The sequence below is a fragment of the Etheostoma cragini genome, chromosome 12 (assembly GCF_013103735.1).
Source record: "Etheostoma cragini isolate CJK2018 chromosome 12, CSU_Ecrag_1.0, whole genome shotgun sequence".
Lineage (NCBI taxonomy): Eukaryota > Metazoa > Chordata > Actinopteri > Perciformes > Percidae > Etheostoma > Etheostoma cragini.
Window position 1 is genome coordinate 18,123,402 of NC_048418.1, and position 22,192 is coordinate 18,145,593.

Sequence of the window (22,192 nt, forward strand, 5' to 3'; positions counted from 1 at the left end):
GATTCACTGAGGGGATGGGCTCTTAAGGTAGTACCGTACATTTACAGACAAATGCAATAGATCATAATATTGCAAATAGTTTTTTATGCCAGATCTTTTGGGCAGATGCATAGTATCACACACTCATCAGTCTGAATTCAACCAAGAAGCTTTGTAGTTTTATATACTGCTGACAACTTAATGCACCTGATGATGTAATTATACATATCACCAATGGGTGTTTCTGATGGTCAGTGTCAGTGTTCTCAACGTTGCAAGAGTGAATCTGTCTTATGACCAAATCTTATGTACACCTTGTCACGACTGACTTGAGTGCTGAGGCAGGAAGAGTTCTGAACCCAAATGCACAACACAACCATGAGCAGACGCTGGTGTAGAATTGATCAGAAACAAAAATCCAGGCTTAGATGCTGAGCTAGACACCAAACAACACTGGAAAACCAAATTTAGATACGTCCAGCTAAATGAGAGCCAATTCAAAAAAAGTAAACAGGGAACAAGCAGAAACAGTGAACCTAGGACGAGGACCTGACAAAAGACAGAACGGAACAGAGGACATTTTATACAGTGGCAAAAACGAGCAGGGAGGGAGCAAACAGGTGAATCATATGAGGGACTAATCAGACTCAAACATGAAACAAAGCTAGACAGACACATGAAAGCAAAGACTACAAAATAATGCAGGATGTAAAGCACGCAAACATGCACAAATAGGATCTAGGAAAACGAAACAGGGAACAACTAAAAGGGTATCACAAAGCAAGCAAAACACACAAAATGACTTGACAAAATAAAACAGGAAATATTAAAACTGAAAACCACAACCATCACAGCTTACACTTAGTGCCGATAGGCCTTCAACAGCTACTGTGGGGTTGTAAAAGTGTGACAAGACAATGGGAATATGTAGAATAGACATGCCAATAAACCCTTTGCTGCATCCGGTATGTATCCGGTAATGGCCACGCATTTTGCATGATGCTACCCATGCCTGCAGTACTTTACTTGTCCACTCAGTCTCCATGTTTGGCTCTCTTCTTCTTTAGAATACTTAGGAGGTGAAGCACAATGTTTTTTCTCAGCCTAGTCATTGTTCATTTAACAATGATACATTATAGAAAATGACTTACAGTATTGCTTACATATCAGATTAAAAAAAGGATCTGCATTGCCTTTCATTAGGCCACATCTCCCAGATATTGGCAACAAGGATGGTGTCATGTGAAATGGGATTCTGGTACAGGAAGTGTGACAGCTACAATCACAATGCATGTGTTCAGAGGTCATGTTACTCTTATAGTAGAGATGAGCACATCACGGGCAAATAATATACTAATTACTGAATACACATATCTTCATCCTACAGAAAAGATAAAACACAACTTTATCTAATATTTAGTGAGGTGGGAACCCCAAATTGAATTTTCCTATAACGTCACTTGGTGACATTGCAAACAGACCGTGTGTAGCGTAATATCAAGTTGTCTTTTTGCTTGTGTCATGTATTGACATCACATTACATAATCTGAGTTCGTCCCATTCCACAGTGTGCTGTGTAAGCTGTGTGTCTGCTGATAACAACCCCCTTATTAACTGTGAGATAAAAGGCATGTTGCTGTAGAGACAGCTAACATAAGATGCTGACAGCCCAAATGGCAGACATGTATTGCGGCTGTGGAAATTAAGACTCTGCTAAGTGAAAGATGTCTATGTGAGGTTAAATTGACTGTGAGCATATATATATATATATATATATATATATATACATACACTACCGGTCAAAAGTTTGGGGTCACTCACAAATTTCCATTGGACTCCATTATAGACAGAATCCCAGCTGAGATAAGTTGCCTTGTTTTTTTTAACCAGGGCAGCAGTTTCCAGATTACATTATGTGCTTACATAATTGCAAAAGGGTTGTTTATTGTTTTCTTAGTTAGTTTTTTTAAAATAATATCAGATTAGTAAACAAAATGTGCCTTTGGAATATTGGTGAATGGTTGCTGATAATGGGAAATGTAGATATTGCATTAAAGATCAGCCACCCACCCAGATCAGCTGGTATCCCTACATATAATATATAGTTTTATATATATAGTTTACTTTTGTTTCCCCATAACATGCCCAAGATGGCCGGCAGATGGCGTGTGCTGTAGTATGAGTTTAAGAAACTTAGCCTAATGTTGTGGAAACACCTGACATCATCCAGCAGCAGGGTAAACCCAAAGGACAGCAGTATAAAGTGGTGCATTGAAAGTGGAAGTAATTGACTTTTTTTTTGCAAGTGATTGCAGTAGCAGAATTTAATACACTGCTTTTGATTTCAGCTCTTTTTATCGCAAACATGACACCAGAGGCTCAGGACAAATGTGGCTCCCTTCAGAATCCCGCACTCATCATTTTAGCCAAGTTGCTTTTGACCCAGTGCCAACACCACAAAACAGGACTAGTAATTTAATTTGCCACTGCTGCCGACCTTGAAGAAGGGAATGTAGGCTACCAGAATCCCAATAGGGAGGCTTGAAGAAAACGTCCTGTGAGCTGAGAGACGGGTCAGGCTGTGTTGCCTGTAGCATCTCACACAGTCTCCTTAGCTCTACAGGAATACATTTGTCCTTTTTATTTTTAGGGTATCAGAGTACTGTGACAGATAAGGTGATGTTACCAATCAGTTACTTAACTCTAGGTTCACCAACTGTAATTGCCGTCTGCAGATCTTGAGTATATCATCATAACGATTTAATTTTAACATCATAATGATGAAAATCTTAAAAACCAAGCCAAGGCTAACAGTTTAAAGGCTAATACTGTGCTCTAAATCAGGCCCTTCTCACACCGTAAAATAGGAAAAATTACAAGTATGCAGTGCTTCCCCAACTGTTTCCCCCCTCAAAGTGGAAAAGAACTGTAGTTGTTGGGGAGTTAACTCCCTCATGGCATCATATGATATGACTGGCCATAACAAAAAAGCCAATGCGACCTAATTCTGGTCAAGAAGTGCAGCTACGTAAGCTTTACATGTCACAAACAAGAATATAATTACGACTCACTATGTCACACGGAAGTCTAGAAAGTATCACCTCTCTGTATGAGAGGCGCTAGATAAAACAAATCGCTTAGGAGGGCAGGAGAAATGTGGGACACATCTGCTTTTATTATGTGATACATGCCAAGGATGTGTTTTGGTACTTCTATCTTGTCCTGTTTACATAACTCAGGTGATATGTGGCGTGATGTGTTTGAGGCATGAAGACTTGCAGAAGTTAAAGAATGAGAAATTATATTTAAGAAATTGCTTGGTCATTTTGTGTCCATGCAGCCATTTTGTCATTGGGACTTGTCACCACAAAAAACAATGATGATATGACATTAAGAGGTTAGATCAACTCTAAAATCCCTTAAGGGAACAAATGTACCAGTGTCCACTTCCAGCCTTGTGATGTGATCCAAACGTAATTGTAGTGTCCGTGTGCACTGTCGAGGTGACTACTTACATCACCCCGTTGAAAATATCTTAGGTCACAATTCAAGATTGGTCGTAAAATCTAAATATAAGGCCCCAGGGACTAAGTTGTTTCCCAGAGCACTGCGGTAGCTGTCTGGCAGAAACACACAGGGTAATAAGGCTTGAAAGTGGAGCCCTTCCCACTTACAAGAAAGCTTCTGCTATTGAGCTTATTGGTGTAATATCTGTGAAATGTTGGAAAGGCCTTTGAAGAAGCTGGTTGAAAGGACCTTTGTGCTATGCTATCCTGTGCTGTGTCTTCCAGCATGCCAGTGTTTCGAATAGAGACCTGTAGGCTTTACAGCCACTTTGTCTTTAATGACATAGCTCATAGCCACAGTCCCATCCAACAGCCTTCATTATGACTCAGTAATCATAGGCTGCATATGTTTTTCTTTTCCTCGCTACTCCCTCTATCTCTCTTGCTCTTTCTTTTTGTAAAGCTATCGGCCTCTCTCTCCGTCCCCGTGTGTTTGTCCTCCTCTCAGCAAGACGAATACAGTTGTGAGCAAGAGCCGCGCTGGCAGAAGTGTTTGTTGACTTTTCGGCACAGGCTGGTGCTGTGTAGTGGAGAAGTCTGTTATTTATGGCTCAGTTTCTGTGATTGGTTGAGCAGAGATATAATTATGTCTGGCACTCAGCTTAGCTAGTTTTAGAATTATAATAGGTGCCATGGTGAGTTCATGGTTGCTAAGATACTAATTGGAGAGTATTGTGCTATATCGAAAATGTTTTTATAGACCTAGTGCATGTCTGGTGGTTTAACCTTTACCTACATAATGAAGCATAGTTAATTGACACTGGGAAATGTACTAATTCATTACTGATCTGTATAAGATACCGTCTGCAATTTTGTTTGAGTTCAAGGCTCACCATTTTTTACGGAGACTGTATGAAGGTCCCTGTTGGAAAGGGCTGTCTGATGGCAAGGTAAAGGGATGAAAATATCTAAATATAGCTTAACACTTAAACAGGTTTTCTTCCATGGCTATAATGTGTTTTGACCCCATCCACAGCAGGACTTTGCTTAGCTTCTGAGTCTGTCTCCTGCCTGCTTTTCCAAACTGGGGGCCTGTTGACAGCCATCATTTGTAGGGAATACAATGACTATGGATTAGTACCTCGTACAACCCCACTTCAAAAGATCCCTTTAATATCTTAATAAAGCATGAGCATTGTTCTTTTACCCCAGAGGGTGTATTACACCAGCGTGACAGGTGAATTAAATGATCTGCAGTGTACAATATCTGTAATTGATAATATCTTAATATCTCATATCTCATTTGTGTTTACATTTATTCTACTCATTCTCTGTGTCACTTAATAGCCTCTATTTGTGATCTAATTGCATGTGGAGGAGATGACGTTTTACTGAGCTCACTGTTGACATAAATTATGTCCGAAGAATTTCCAAGGAGCTGCAAAGATTTCCAGTGAACTCCGCTATATATGGAGGTGAGAAAGCTGGAGTCAGATATGCAAGAGGCAAGAGAAACAGATCTCTCAAAAAATATCTCAACAGTTAGTGAAGGGGTTGAACAAAGACTTACTAAAACACTAAAGTTTCTTTAGAAATGGTAATATACAATTTGTGTTGGTGGGGGGGGGGGGTTAATTAAATTATTAGTTGTCCATGACACGAGGCATGAACAGTTTTCTTCATAAAAACAGTTACTTATGGATATAGCCCACGTAGCCTTCACCTTCTCATTATGCAAGATGTTTCAGACAGGGACCTTGAATAGACTAATGGGATTGTGTCAGTAAATCGGTCTGTACCGGGGTTTATCCGCACACTTGTGGTAAACGGTAGACTTTTATTTGTTTGCCCCCCATAGGAGGTGGCAGGTGAAGATGGGACTTATTGTATTCACCATAGATAATCCGGTTTCGTATTTCATACCGTGGCTTATGTAATCACTGTCTTCAATAATACATGTGTAATCATATCACAAGTAGAAAACACAAGGATGGGAAGGGAGTAAAGGCTCAATGAGTAATCCTCATTTCATCCATTTATTTGTAATACATTGACTGCGATGTGTCTATAATTTTCATGAGTACCACTGCCCTGTCCTACACACAATGAGGAAAATAAGTATTTTAACACCCTGCTATTTTGCAAGTTCTCCCACTTAGAAATCATGGAGGGGTCTGAAATTGTCGTGGTAGGTGTTTGTCCACTTTGAGAGACATAATCAAAAAAAAAATCTATTAAACTATTAATAGACTATTTATTTGTATGATACAGCTGCAAATAAGTATTTGAACACCTGAGAAAATCAATGTTAATATTTGGTGTATTAGCCTTTGTTTGCAATTCCAGAGGTCAAACGTTTCCTGTAGTTTTTCACCAGGTTTGCACACACTGCAGAAGGGATTTTGGCCCACTCCTCCACACAGATCTTCTCTAGATCACTCAGGTCTCTGGGCTGTCGCTGAGAAACACGGAGTTTGAGCTCCCTCCAAAGATTCTCTATTGGGTTTAGGTCTGGAGACTGGCTAGGCCACGCCAGAACCTTGATATGCTTCTTACAGAGCCACTCCTTGGTTATCCTGGCTATGTACTTCGGTTCATTGTCATGTTGGAAGACCCAGCCTCAACCCATCATCAATGCTCTAACTGAGGGAAGGAGGTTGTTCCCCAAAATCTCGCAATACATGGCCCCAGTCGTCCTCTCCTGTGCAGTGCAGTTGCCCTGTCCCATGTACAGAAAAACACCCCCAAAGCATGATGCTACCACCCCCATGCTTTACAGTAGGGATGGTGTTGTTGGGATGGTACTCATCATTCTTCTTCCTCCAAACACGGTTAGTGGAATTATGACCAAAAAGTTCTATTTTGGTCTCATCTGACCACATGACTTTCTTCCGTGACTCCTCTGGATCATCCAAATGGTCATTGGCAAACTTAAGACGGGCTTCAACATGTGCTGGTTTAAGCAGGGGAACCTTCCGTGCCATGCATGATTTCAAACCATGATGTCTTAGTGTATTACCAACAATAACCTTGGAAACGGTGGTCCCAGCTCTTTTCAGGTCATTGACCAGCTCCTCCCGTGTAGTTCTGGGCTGATTTCTCACCTTTCTTAGGATCATTGAGACCCCACAAGGTGAGATCTTGCATGGAGCCCCAGTCCGAGGGAGCTTGACAGTCATGTTTAGCTTCTTCCATTTTCTAATGATTGCTCCAACAGTGGACCTTTTTTCACCAAGCTGCTTGGCAATTTCCCCGTAGCCCTTTTCAGCCTTGTGGAGGTGTAAAATGTAGTCTCTTGTGTCTTTGGACAGCTCTTTGGTCTTGGCCATGTTAGTAGTTGGATTCTTACTGATTGTATGGGGTGGTCAGGTGTCTTTATGCAGCTAACGACCTCAAACAGGTGCATTTAATTTAGGATAATAAATGGAGTGGAGGTGGACATTTTAAAGGCAGACTAACAGGTCTTTGAGGGTCATAATTTTAGCTGATAGACAGGTGTTCAAATACTTATTTGCATATGTATCAGACAAATAAATAGTTAAAAAATCATACATTGTGATTTCTGGATTTTTTTATTTTTTATTATGTCTCTCACAGTTGACATGCACCTACGATGACAATTTCAGACCCCTCCATGATTTCTAAGTGGGAGAATTTGCAAAATAGCAGGGTGTTCAAATACTTATTTTCCTCACCGTACATATATGTATTTTAGTTTTTTAAGAAAACATCAACACTTTTAATTTTATGTTGCTGTTTTAACTTGTGTTTTCTAGGAAATGATTGCATGTCAAGGTAATGTAATCAGTTTACGTAATAAATCACATTCACTTTGCTGACAGGTTTATTTTTACCATACAAATCGGGACGAAATACAATTTTTTTTTTTACCTGTGACACTAAAATAAAATACTATGTATCTTGTGTTGGCGGAAGATGAGTGTTTTCTCTCTCTCTCTCTCTCTCTCTCCCTCTCTCTCAGACAGATCATGATGGGGAAAAAATACACTTCCTGGAAGGCAGCAACCAGTTTCAGAGCCGACTGAGGTTATTAAAGATTACATGACACGGTGTCATGACCTGGCTGAGTGGATTGTGTAAGTACAGTTTCTCTGATTAGTCTTCCTTTTCACACCTAATTACTGGTGTGATTTTATGGCTAGCTGTCATGGCGGTGGGCAATGTGTCTCGCCATTTACACGTATTGAATGTGGTGTCAAGATAAGATGATTGTAGACGTGTCCAAACTGGCAGGTTGTATAAGCTCACAGTGTGAGTAATGTCAATAAATAGCTATGGTAAAAATTACATAGTTCCCACAGTGCAAGTTTTTGACTTTTAGACCTAGATAATAATTAAAATGGTGCTTCCATTTGACACATTTTGACTGTCACCTCTCTCTGCGTTTCTCTCTGCCCAGGTCTTTAGTGGAGCTAGGACTGCTGTAGTGCCAGTTGCAGACTGCAAGTGTCCAGGGAGCCCTAAAAAGGGAAGGAGTCTCACTCTGATTCCTGGCAGCGTGTGGAACAGTGGAGGCTAAATTAGGCCTGGTTTTATTGGCTTCCAATCTCCAGAGTCTCAGCAGCACTGCAGCCCAGAGGAGGTAAGGCCGGCTGGTGCTCACGGCCTCTGATGCTTCCTCAGAGCTTCTCCAGACACTGCCTGGGTAAGTTGAAGTGTCAGATGGAGACATGATATGTCTAAAGAGCTTGAGATGAGAGGTTGCATCTCCTCATAATATTTGTGAAAATGGTGGAGAAAACATGATCATGATAACATTAATCATCATTAATAATCATCATCATTTTTACCAGATCAACTTTAGTGATAGTAATTTTACTGTAAATAAACCACACAACATGCTCTGTTAGTTTTTCCAAGAAATTAATCGTCTATATTGCTGTATGGCAGGGGGTCCTGATGTGTTTTGCTTCTTATTACTTTAAATAAGGTTTTTATTTGCCAATCCACTAAATATCAAGTATGTTTTTCTCAGATAGCTTTCCATTGGGGATAATGAGATATCTGAAGGGGTATAATTAGGCACAAATTAGAGAAACATAAAAACTAAACATAATTTTGTTTATCCATCTTCGACCGCTTAGCTAAAGATAAAAACTAGCTTAGATAAAAACTAAACTATGTTTAGTTTTTATCCATCCATGGATGGATGGATGGACGGATGGATGGATGGATGGATGGATGGATGGATAATTTTGTTTAACAGAAATGTTCTTTTTCAAAATCTGTTAATCATCTTGAAATAGAATTAATATTTTTGTAATAGAATCTGGACTCCAAAAGGGGTACAGACCCTTAGGTTGAGAACCACTGCTTTATGGTATCAAATGTAATTGTGAAATGCTGCTAAATAGTGCAGATGCACTGTTCTAGCTACATTTTTATTTGTCTTTAAACAAGTCACCAACATGTGAAAAAATAAGGTCTTTTAAATTGTCAAATTCATCATTGTCCGAGTTTGCTCTGATAAGCTCTTAATATCCAATGTGTACTGGCTTCAAGGTTGTATTGTGATTGCAACATTATGTTTGCAACATGAAGCAACGTGTACAATTTTCACCTTATTTGAAAAACAAAGTAACACTGACATGAGTAAATATGACAAGATTTCACAATTGGTTTAATAATGATAAATGAAGTGCTTTAGCCATCGTTTTATGTGTTGCACATAATATTCAACCTGATCAGTATGTCTTTTTCTGCTGATAAAATGCTTGTCTGCCTCCCACTCTCCACTGCTCTTTCCTCTTTGCTGTGCTGTCCAGTGTGATTGGCCGCGTCTCTTTCTCTGTGCTGGCAGTTGGAGACAGGTGCTGAGTGCTGCTGAGTGTTGCTGTACGTGTGGGCTCCAGGGGCCTGGTTCAACATTCAGGTGATAGTTTGATAGACACAGTCCTTTGGGGAGCAAGAGGAGGGGGCCACCAACTTCACAGAAGAAGAACCAAATTGGTAAGTGAAATCCGATGTACCTGCCATGGGTGGATTGGGATAACATACTGCAAGTGCCCTTTCTTTTTTAATTCCCTCAACAGCAGCCTTTACAACACTCCACTTACTGATTTAAAAAAGCTGTTTCACTGCTTATTTCTCAGGCTGCAAACTGGTCAAAAGACACAGGCACTTCCTCTTTTCACACACTCACAGGCTGCACGCATGCGTACATGTCTGTGTGCACATATACAGTATATTGGACACAACGTACACACACTTGTGACAATATGAGGCAAAGAGGAAGTACAAAAAAAAGGGAGAGAGGCAAAGAGAGGCGGGGGAAATAACAAGGTGACCATATTTGGCATCAGTTGATAATGCAAGCAGAAGATGCAAATTAGATAAGGAGTGGTTGTCATGGAGACTTGATGTTGCGCAGTGATGGTTCGCTGTAAACCTGACCACATTTGTGGTATGGCCGTTGCCAAGCAGAAGGTGCTATTATGAGAGTGAGAGAGATGAGAAGTAGAGGAAGAGAGAAAGGAAGATGTTAGTTTGTCCCATAGTGCATTGCGTCAGCGTGACCTGTGTTGAAATGACTTTGTCTATCCCAGTGGCACGTCAGCGATAGACAGACACACAGGTAAGCCTACTTGCTGTACAATCACTTTCTGTAGTATTAATGCCTGTTGACCGCTTTACGTGGCTTTTGGTATCATTCACTGTTTTCAATTGATTTGTTTCATACAGTTTCATAATTGTGTAGTTGATACATTTTTTTCTACGATACTTTGCAAAGACGTTAAGTTTGTCAGCTGTAGGAAAGCCATCATTTGCAGTATTTATCTCTTTATACAGCTTTTTATGGCGGTATAAAGTTTGATAGAAGATTGGGTTGTAAGTAGAGTTAAATTGGTATTCGCAGCAGTATATCTGCAGGCTACATTTAGACCGAAAAAAGCTGGAAGCTGGAGTTAAAGACCTCTTTTCAAAGGGTGTTTCCATTCGTTTTTATTTTATCTTCAAGATAAGCTTCAAGCGTAAATGGTGCACATACACACCCACCCACACACACACACACACACGTAAAAGACAGTGTGCTATTTCCTCTCTGTATTTCAAAACTGTCAGCTTGAGTTGCACCTGCTTCTCCTGACTGCATCAAAGTGGAGCGAAGTTAAGAGAAAACAACAAGTATGCAGCAAAGGAAGTGGACTGCAATTTTCCACACTGTCATACACACATTTACAATTTGTCCCACTTTTATGTACATTTTAAGTAATGTGTAGCATATTTTTAACAATCTTTGTTTCGGTGGGATACTCCCCACGTATTCTAAAGTAACATACAATTTTTTTTTATTGAGGTGTAGCTATTTCTTCCAAGCAATGTTATTTTTTCTCATTATGCAGCCTCCAGAATAAGCTATGGTGAAATGGCTAACATTGAATGCAGCTCCTGCTGCTGTGGGCCTTTCCGTAAGGCCGTGTACTGTTGCATTTGTTGCTGCGATGGTCTGTAACGGGAGTGTAATGTGTATTTGCGGCCTTAGTGATAGATGAGCCGTCAGACTTTGGCACACAAGAGCTCTAGGACATTTCCTCAGTGGAGTGAGAGTTCACATCAACCAGCCAATGTCATTTGCAGAGTGCTGGGAAATAGCAGAGCGCTGAGATGATAGGGGAGCTTAAGGTGGAAAGTTGCATTCATCAGGGAGGAGGGAGAGAAAATAAGGGTGAACAAATGTGAAGGGTTAGGATTTGATGGCTTGACAGAGGCATAAGGGTCACCCATTCCAGACTGTGTTGGTTTAGGGTTAATGTGTTGTGTGAAGAATAGAGTGTGAGGGAGTTCTTTCCTTATTAAATTACTATTTTACTCTCCAATTTAGGACCTTACTTTCACATATTTGTAGGTCTCGCAAAATACAGATAATAAATGATTGATGCAACAGAAAATCTCACAATTAATGCAACTTAACAATGACATTTTTAGGGTTACTTTTTCAGACTCTCTCCCCATGACTAGTTCACTGATTTAAATGTGTAAAATCGGTGGAATTCCCCTTCAACTACACCACATACACACACCTCTTCCTGTTTTCAGTTGGTTAACAGTTTGCTCAACTCCAGGATGTTGATGCCTGTTGCTCTTTGCTCATACCTAAACAGTTCCACGGCCTCATTGATCTTCTGTAGAGAACAACGTTCACACCATCCTCTTATCTCTAAGAAACATGAGCAGGAAGTTAAAATAAATGACTTCACTTCAGAAAAAGAAAAAAGAACTAGAAAAGGAGAAATGGGCTGCTGTTGTGCATTTGATAAGATAATACGCTGAATAAAACTAGCAGAACTGATGAGCAAACCTTCTGGTAACTGCAAAGCTCGGCTCTATATTCATTTTGTACGTCTGATTAGACCAGGGGACTATGGATCTCCCGGGTTGTGAGAAATGGACAAGTGTTTGTGGTTGTTTGTGGGGAAGTTTTGTTGAATTAAAATGTAGTCATGAGTGTGTTAAAACGTAGACTCATAGAGACGAATTAAAAGAAAGATGCAGGGAAAGAAAGGAGCAAAAGCACTGGCATACACTCAGCTGTAGTAAAAGAAGGGAAATTCCACGTCAGTGACTGAGTTTTGCCGAACGCCCAGATCTTTGGAGGCGTTGCTAATGTGTCTCCTATTGAGCCAGAACATCAGTCACCATGATTCTTCATTATGGGTCAAGGAAAACTCCATTCGGAGGTTCGACTGACCGGCTGCTTCCATTGATTAGCAGTCAAACAGATTGCTCTGCTAATCTTAAAGAAACACTGTACGTGTTCTAGCAGAGCCGTTTCCATAGTTGGAAATAATCTCCTTCCTTAACTAATGAATGACGGCTGGAAATAGATCCAGACATGCACTTTGCTGTTAACTGTTGTAGCTAATAATGACACTGTCTACCTAAATTTGATCAACTCAGAAAAACAGTACTATGGCATCCTATGATATCTTCCTTTTGTCTGGACTATACAACATGTTTTATGTTCTCCCTGAGTACACAGGCACATTGCACCAGAATATTGGCTAGGTAAAAGGTTAGCACTGCTGCTGGGGCTCTAACACAAATTGTCACTGGGGGTTTAAGGACCTGCTGTGTGAATTAGAGATGACTTATCACCAGCTTTGTATCAAACAGAGCTCTACAGCTATAGAAACTGGTCCAGAGAGAGAAAGAAGGGGTGAAACAGAAAGTCAGGTGTTACGGTTTTACACAGGAGAAGCATTGGGGTATTGATTGTAGTATTCTACATGTAAATGTAAATACACCAAAGCAAGAAAGGGTTCTTACATCTCTCTGTGAATATGGATGCAGGTGTGATCTCAGTCCAACTAAATTCAGCTGCAGTGTGTGGGATTTATTTTTTTCGAAATGAAAATTACATTGCAAAGCTAATGTCATTTCAGGCAGCATTATGAATGCACTTTCTCATAGATCACAATAAGTGAGTCATAGACATAAGGCAGGATCAGACAGAAAACTTGGCGCCAGAACACAGCTCAAAATCTGTAAAGATTCCTGCAGATGCCAAAGCACCATCTCCATGGCTACCGGATATTGCAGCGTTAGGTCCAAATCAAATTTTTGGAGGCTCTTGTAGCCGCTCTGGCTTTCCCCTGGATGCATGGGTTCTGGTGGCAGAAGCCTTGCGTCAACAACAATACAGGAAAGTTGGCAGCAGCAGTTGCCTCCAGTGTTGTCCCGTTTTACACATTATATATGTTGTTGTTGCTGAGCTGCAACCAAACTGCACTGGTCTGCATCTTTTGGGATAGCCATTCTTGATTATTTACACGCTCTGTGTAACTGAATGTGTAACCACTTACTAGCGTAGTCCAATGCAATTTGGTGCAGTTCTGTGTGTTCTGCTTTTTTTAGTGTGGGCAAGAGTTGTGAGTGTGAGGCTGAGCTGAGGTGCTGAGGGTTGCATGCCACAGCAGAAGAGGGGATCATGACACTGCAGAGCTAATCTGTCGCTAACTCCCTGTCAATTTCTATCTATATTTGTTTCTACCACACACCTTAATCTGTTCTTTTTATTCCAACTGCTGTGTTTCTCCTTATTCGTCCTTTCCACATTAAATCCCTTCTCTCACTGGTTTCTGTCCAACTCTTTCTTCATCATTATCCCAGCTTTCATTTGTGATGCCCCTTGTTGCTCTTGCTTTTTCTGTGACTGATTTCCCTTCTTTTATCCTTCTTTAGCATCTTGCTGTGCTTTCCCAATGTTTCCTTCCTCTTTCCTCTCTCCTTCCTTAGCTTCACTGGATAGGTAAGGGCAGTGGGGCTGTAACTGAACCAGCACTTCCTGGTGTTGTTTAAGGGGGGGGCGTGGCTAGCCTTTGGCATGAAAGAGAGGGAGGGAGAAGGGACTGCAGGATCTGTATGTGCAGTCACTCCTCCTCCTCTTCCTCCTCCTCCTCCACAGCTGTTGCTACTGCCACCCAGCGAGCACCACTTTCCTCAGGCAGCAGACAGACGATCCAGAGGCTGTGGAGTCAGTAGAGACACAGCCCAGCCCGTCTCAGCACAGCCACTTCAAGAGGCAGGGGAGGGAAGACACTAGCGCACACAGCCAACGCTGCAACGTAGACACACACACACACACACTCACACACACAATTACAGAGGCAAACACTCCTGCTCTCTTTCTTCCTCCCTCTCTCCTTCTCTCTCTCACTCTCTCTCTCTCTCTTGCTCTCTCTCTCTCACTCTGGTGCTCGGCTGCACACAGCTTCTCTACTCATTCGCTGCTGATTCACTCGCTTGCGTGTCTTCTGCCAGTCGCTCTGCCTAGCTGCGCTCTGCCTGCCTGCCTGAGAATGGTCCAGCCGGTGCCTGGGGGTCTGCTGTCGCGGCCTGTCTGAATACACGCATAAACAAAGAGTCAATCGACACACGGAAGCAAACACACACACGCAAACTGGAGAGCTATGTGAGAGGTAAGCGCTTGGTTCATAACCTACCTTCTTGTCTCATTGGTTTATCGCGATCTTTCCTCCTGTGTGTGTGCTGCATTCTTTACTTTCCAAAGTAAGCGCCTGTACTGAAACATAGGTAGAGATATGGGGAATGATTGCCTTAGTGTGTGTGTGTGTGTGTGTGTGTTGAGTATGTGGGCCACAGGGTTAACATTGATCTGTTCGTGCTTGTTTTATAGATATAGGCATAGAAACAGACACACAGTAAGACACATTCTTGGCTCAAAGCAGACAGTCACACAATAGCTACTTCCTGAGGGTAGCGGTAGTGCATGCGCATCTGTGTGTGTTTCTGTTTGGAGGGCCATGGTTGTTCCAGGAAGCAGTAGAGAGGATCAATAGATCGCCCACTCAGCTTTCATTCCCTCCGTCTGACTCAACATTGGACATGTTGGAAGTTATCCTGCAGAGCTTGGTTATCAAGGAGAATGGTAAATTTGATTCTCTTGTCCCTGCCTTGCTGCGTCAGCCTAAAGGGGGAAGCATGGTTTTGCATGTGTGTTTGTGTGTGTCTACGTGTGTGTGCTGTGTAAGGCAAAACTCCCGCCTGGCTGCATGTAAATTACGTGTGACATGTGAAGCTGGTGCTACCTTATATGGTGAGCACAGTATTTCAGTACAGTCGGATCTTGCCAAGCATTCCGGGTCGCCGGAGGAGAGAGTGTGTGAGAGGGTGACTCTGTCTGTGTGTGTGTGTGTGTGCGTGCGTGCGTGCGTGCGTGCGCGTGTGTGTGTGTGTGTGTGTGTGTGTGTGTGTAAGAGAGTGTGTGACTAAGTGAGTGTTTGAATGCGTCTGACAGAGGGGAGTAGCTAAGAGAGAGAGGAAGAAAGTCAAAGGCAGAAGGAAAGAGGGGCAGGAACGAGAAAGTCAGGGAGAAGCAGACCCAGTAAATGGAGGGATTTACTTGTCTGTGTTCAAACTGGAGTGAAAGTAAGTACCTTTGTACTTTATTAACGCTTTTTGAGATAACGTGAGATTGCCCTGTAATGGTTTTCTTTCTTTCAGGAGTTGAGTTAAGTTTGCCTGTGAGGATCGTGCCAAAGTAAACAGACAAATTGTTTTCTTATGTGCGATAATAACCTGCTATTTGTTAGAAATAATAATTTAAAAGTTTTTTTTACTGCCATTCTTAATTTTGGAGAGTCTAAAAACTGTCTTAATAACAGAATTACATGATTCTGCTAAAATGCACATGTATGTGAAAGTCAGAGGACCTTCAGAGCTTTAAGCTTCAGCCTTTCTCTCTCTCCCTCCCCTCTTTGTCCCTCTCCTCGCCACCTCTGCCCTCCTCCCCCTTGCCTATTTGGGTTTCCTCTTGGTGGTGTGTCCGTGGTTGGGGCAATGATGAGGAATGTTGTTGTTGTTGTGACTTGGAGGGATTCAGGGTGGCTCAGACAGTAGCACTCACAAACAAGTACACATATTCAAGCATGTACAACACAGACAGATGTGTGGCAGATTGAATTTTTGAAAATCCTCATTGTAGCTCTGCTCCTGGTAGACTATCAATTTTCTAAAGCCTGAGTAGCGTGCTATTGTTATTGTCAATGTGAATATTATGGCCAACATGGTTTTGTTGTATGTGAACTTGGGTACAAATTGCTCTGCATTTATGTGTGTTGCCGATAAGCTACGATCTGCCCTACAGACAGGATTATGTGCACGGCTGAATCTGCGCTGACAGGTTAAGCCTTTATTACACGAGGGCTTCGCTGTATGTTCCTACTGTGTTGTGACCACATTTTAGACCCCTCTGAGCAACACTTTAACACAGCTTTGGATGAGTAAGACACCTTCCACCTGATGTTATTTCAAGCTACGTTGTAAATTAATTGACTTCTGCCACTGTCAGAAACACGGTGGAATAGTTAACTTGCCATGATATGTACCTATTTCTATTCATTTCAGGTAGTCAGTAATTAGTATTTATCAGATAATGCAGTAGAGAGGAAGCAAAGTCAGTGTCCACCTGTATCTGAACCACACAACAGTAATAATTAGCTGGTCGAGCAGCATGTTGAAGCTGCTGTTTGTGCGGCCAGTAACAAGTGTCTCATTATTTCTTTGCTGTTCTGTCCAGAAGTACACGTGTCAACACAAGCTTGTCCTTGTTTTTCTTCAACCATGTTGAATCAGCTTCTGCTTACAGCTTGTAACATTTAATAACACAATCCTGCCCCAATAGTCACATTCTCTCACTCAAAGTCTCTTTGTAGCTATCCCGCGGCCTAGCCTTTGTTTCCATGATTGTGACTGCACTGGTTCTTTTTGTTTCGATATATTATAAGCAGGCCCCAAAACACAAGCCAGTGGATGTGGGTACATTAACATGGCCTGTCCTCCATAAAAAATGATTGACTAATTTAAAATTAGAAAAATAGTGCAGAAGATGAAATTGGTCACTGGTGAAGTATGTTTGCATTTAATATACTGATAAAGAAGCAAATGGCTGTGGCCAGGTTGGCTCAGTTGGTAGAGTACATTTACATTGAGATTTAGGCCTTGACACAGAGGTCCAGGGTTCGGTTCCGACCTGTGACAATTTCGTCCATGTCTTTCCCCTTTCTCACCTAGCTGTCCTGTCCATTGAAGGTGGAAAAGCCCCAAAAAATAATCTTAATTTAAAAAAAAAAGCCATACCAAAACGCACACAGCCTACATACATGAAAAGACACCGTGTTGTATGCCCAGAAATGAAAAAAGAATCTGTTCTAAATGTATGTACATTTAGATAGATAGATAGATAGATAGATATGTAAAAAGCTGTCATAAAAATGAAACATTTTATTTTTTGGTTTGAGACTAACAGTTTGTGCTACTTTTCAGCCGAGCACATTGACACAGACAACATAAATGTGATTCAATAAGCCACTCATGAAAGTTACAAGGAGGTCATATAGTCATGATAAATGTTTTGCCTAGAGAGGAAATCATAAATGTTCAATAAGAGAAAACGTCTTAGATGCGTTGTTGCATCAGTGTTGCATACGATAACTTAGCCTAATATGGTTGTGTCGTGAGCTAAACCGGGTTTCATTATCACTGCGTTGCGAGCCAAAGCATTAAGAGATTGTTGTAGCATCCAACGTAGTAATAACGTAAGATTAATATAGCATATTACATGAAACCCACGGACGCTTTATGCAGGTCCTAGGGGACAAGGGAAAAGAAAATAGGATGCCAACACAAACACGGAGTAAAAGGAATAAAAGGTCTGTGCTAAATGGAAGGGGGGAGTAAATAATTTAATATTGGCTACTGATGTAAAACCACATCACGCATTGTAAAGTTATTTTATGAATGAAATAGACATATTACATTCCTCAGTACCAATTTAGGGATGTTTGTGAATCATTTACAATCCCTAATGGTCTCCATCTGTTGAAAGCCCGACCGAGATGGACTTGGTTTCGCCCTTCGTCTGTCACTTTCCCTTTTTAGCTTTCAGTTGGTCTTTGTTTAATTTCCTTCTTTTCTGTGATGGCCCTGCCCCAGTATCAGCCATAACTACAGCATAACATATAAAATAAAATTAAAATACAATAATGACATCTCCTGCTACATTTTACCTGGTTGGATACTTACTAACACAGGCAGTTTTGGTGTTACCCTGAAATCTATGAACCCGTCAGAATGTATGGTCTGTAGCGCCGTCTACCAGCTGGAAATCATTTTGTAACTTTGCTGGAAAAATCGGACCCTGGCAGAGGCATTAATAAAAACTAAATCTAGTGTTTTTTTCACTGTTAGTCTTGTTTGCTGTTACAGGTCATTTATGATCATCAGATAGAACATTACACAGTTTCAGAAACATGTAAAAGTTACAAATAGTCACTTTAAACCATAAGGCCAGCCATTATCCTGACTGCCTGTTGACTTCACCACATCATAAAATACTGTATACACACACAGAAAGATGCAGGGTTGCACACACAGTCAGATATTCACCACGACTTAAGAATAGCCTCTGTCAGCACACATAGAGGTCTGTGTGTGTGTGTGTGTGTGTGTGTGTGTGTGTGTGTGTGTGTGTGTGTGTGTGTGTGTGTGTGTGTGTGTGTGTGTGTGTGTGTGTGTGTGTTATTCACGCACGCATACCAGCGCGTAGCTCTGTCCATTTATGCTAAACAAGAGATCTAATTGTCTCCAGAGGTTTGCTCTCGGAGGAGTCAATAGGCATTGTTTGTTGTGTGTTCCTAGCCAAAGACTCACTTTCAGAAACACGTTATTTAATTAGTTAAACTATTAGTTGCGAGGAGATGACGACTTGATACAATTAGTAGGTCGATAACAATACCAACAATGGTTATACTCAAATAGGAAATGACAGAGATTTTACCCTGTGGAACATGGTGATTGTCTATGTTAGCTCTTTCCATCCATATCCTCTAGTCAAAAACCTAGAAATACATAGTTTAGATACATATTGTATTCATCGTTTAATTTTAATGCAACATCCTGTTGCCCTTATATGAAAACATAGCAACCAAGTTGAGCTACAGTGTGCAGACTTTTCCCTGATGTTTTCATTGCTGTCTTTATTGGGTCAGCACCTGCCTTTAATTGGATTTGAATTTTGATCTACTATGCATTCCTAGCCCTTCTACTCATTTTATGCAGACCTCACTGGGTGTGATCTCTCAACCAATATGAAAGGTCACATCGCCAAAAGAAAAGCAGTTACTCAGCCAAAAGAAATGCAGCCAACTCAGGGATGCATGTGATGTAGAAGAGCTTCGGTGGGTAGAGTAGCAGCCCTCAGCCTCTCAGTATGTGTGTGTTTGGGCGAAAAAGTTCAAGAGACAGTGAGGAGAACTTGCTCACGTGTCCAAATGTGCGCTAGTGTGTATGTGTGTACGAAAAGGTCAGCGAGGGCAATATTGACATGCTATATTCTGAGCACATGGAGCAGCAGGAGCGGTGCTTGGGGTGTTAAATTCCCTCCAGTGTCCTCCACTAAGATGACCTGTCTCAGCACACTGTCACCCTGACTCCAGCTCTGTCAATATGCTGAAACAACTCCCTTTACTCAACAGCAGCAAACCAAAAGAGAAGAACGCCTCTTTCTCTGCAGTCCATGTTGAAAATAGGATCTCCAAGCTTGAAGCTGTGGTTTGTTGGTTAGGCTGCCATAGCAGATGTTGCAGTATAACAAGTAGCATCTCCCCTCATACTGCATCAGTTAGCCCCAGTATGTTATTTCACATGCAATTACACAGAATATAGCCTCCATTAACTCATGCCCTTTGGTTTTAAGCTATGCTAAACTTATTCTGGCTCAATCCAAGTACATTTGCAGTGTAATTGCCTGATGGAGGGACATCCGGTGCATGAGACACACAGCTGATGTCCCTCACCTCCTGCTCCCCGTGTGTTCTCAAAATTCCTTCGCTTCCAGAAACAAAAACAAACTTTGAACTACCAAATTAGATGCTAAAAAGGTTTTGAAGAAAATTTGGGACGTGTAATAGCTCATGTTACTGTATCATTCAAACAGTTAACTTCATTAAATATTGTATGTGGCGTTTTCTTTCGTGGGATGCAAATGTTCCACCAGAACAAGTTCCTTCCCAAGACTATTTTACAGAGCCACCGTCGCTGCGTCCGGAGCTCAGTGCCACCCAAGACAATTGTGATTGGTTTAAAGAAATTCAAACAACCCTGAGCGTTCTTTTTTTTTTTTTTCTTCTATCCTAGAATGGTAGTGTGGTGTAGCCAGACCTTACTCAACAGCGCTATGAAGATAGGTCTGGCAATACAAGACTATGCTAAACTAGACTATTATTGTGCCATTTGGCCGTTTTTTCAGGAAGTCTTACCATAAGTGTAAACCGCTCCCTCTTGTCTCTAGCAGTTAATCACACTGACAACTTGAAGACCAGCCCACATTAACAAAAGGCATGTTGTTTTAATTGCTCTAACTTTTCAATCAGTTGAGACATGCCTTAATAACAATACAGCTCTCTGTGTTTAAGATAACCTCATAATGTCTGAGCGCCATCCATCACCATGCACCGTGCAAGTCACTGGCAGTTATGCAAAGTTTGCGCTTTCAGTGGCGGTGAAGAGTGTATTACAACAGCATAACCAAGACAAAATAGAAGACGGTCAGACTTGCTTTTTTTAAGCCAGAAATGGTTTGGGCCTTTGAGGCATATGCTGGTGTCACATGACTGTGAGCTGATGATGATGTGCTGATACTGAAGATACACACTTCCTCTTCTTGCAGTCATGTAATGTTTCTGCCACGTGTCCTAAAGGGTGATAGGAAGCATACGGTCTGTCTCTCTGTCTCCCTCTCTCTCTCTCTGTCTCTCTCTCTCTCTCTCTCTCACTCTCTCTTTCTTTCTCTGGCCTCCTTTTAAGATGGTGCACAAACACACTACGCAATCTTTCCTTCCTCCAGTGTGGTTGACCTTGCACCAGCTTGCAGTAGGGAGTGCTGCTGGAGGATGTTGGACGAGAACACATGCCAGACAGTCACATTGAGGGCACAAAGGCAGAGGCATGGATGGAGTTCGAGAGGATGGGGAAAAACAGCAAGACCAAAGTAGAGTAGGATCCACTGGTAAAAACAGCATACGTTCTGTGGTTAGAGAAGAGAAGTAGATTATATTAAACAGTCATTTGAAATGGATGCCTTGGAAACAAAGATCAGGTAAAGAGGAATTAGATAGAGGGAGTGGCATACTGATGTTAAAGAGCACAGAGATGAAGAATCAATAGGGGAAGGACACCCATTGTAGACATGATGGAACATAATGAGCACTCATTATCATTCTAGCACTGTCTTACACCATGCTACATCGTCTCTCTCATAGAGATCTGCTCATCAGCCATAGAAACACATTAGGCAGCCAGACGGAATGCGGGGGGGGGGACATTTTCATGCATCAATTCATCACATTCTCTCATTTGATTGAAGAAAGACCCTGGCACCTTCAGTTTAAAACATTTTATAATAGATATCTCTATTCTACCTCATTACTTTGTGTCCAGCTGTGGTTAGAGTTGAGTCGGATGAGGTCTGAGATGATCCGCGCTCACCTGAGCTTCAACATATTACAGTGTCTATTCGGACAGTAAAACTGTGTTGCCATCAGCCGTATCAGACTGATACGGTTGATACTTGTAATATCAACATTATATGATATTAACAACACAGGTGCTAGTGCATACAGGGTTACACAGAGAGATTAGAATTGGCTGACTTAACATTTTCACAGCGATGAAAATACAATTATGAATTCTTATTCCAAAACAAGACATGCAATCTTGCCGCGTGCCAAAAAGTGTTTTTTTTGGCCAAAAAGTGTTTTTTTTGGCCAAAAAGTGTTTTTTTTTGGCCAAAAAGTGTTTTTTTTGGCATGAAAATATAATTGAAAACTGACATGAAAAGATTACCGCCTCTCATCAAATGAAATGTTATCGGTCAATAAAAATATTTAGCAGTACGGTGAAAGATCTTTTCTGTTGTTTGAAAATGTTATTGAAAAGTTTATTGGTTTTAGTCTCCAAAGTGCATGATATGGACATTGTGTGTGAGCCTGTTTATTGTAGTGGGTAGGGCAGTTGTAGTGTTTGTGTTATGATTATGCTTGCACTCCAAAGGTCATTTGTAGCTGTAAAGCTACTTTTGCTAGCATAGGGGTTATCCAAGGTGAAACAAAGCAGATTTCCTCTCCCTTCACGCTGTAACATATATCCATGTTGCTGGGTCATCATGA

At 41.3% G+C, this 22,192-nt stretch overlaps 1 protein-coding gene across 20 annotated transcripts in view; it reads left to right on the forward strand.

Annotated features, from left to right (window-relative positions):
- The first annotated feature begins 9,926 nt into the window (after nt 1–9,926).
- mbnl1 (muscleblind-like splicing regulator 1) overlaps nt 9,927–22,192 on the forward strand; it is a 41,558-nt gene continuing 29,292 nt past the window's right edge. For 12 of the 20 annotated variants that reach the window (XM_034886865.1, XM_034886866.1, XM_034886869.1 and 9 more), the window contains exon 1: nt 15,142–15,395. The gene's annotated coding sequence lies outside the window, so the exon portion shown is untranslated. Of the gene's footprint in view, nt 10,081–13,929; nt 14,072–14,158; nt 14,426–15,140; nt 15,396–22,192 lie in introns of those variants that run through there. The other 8 variants (XM_034886876.1, XM_034886875.1, XM_034886877.1 and 5 more) reach the window with 5 other exon arrangements.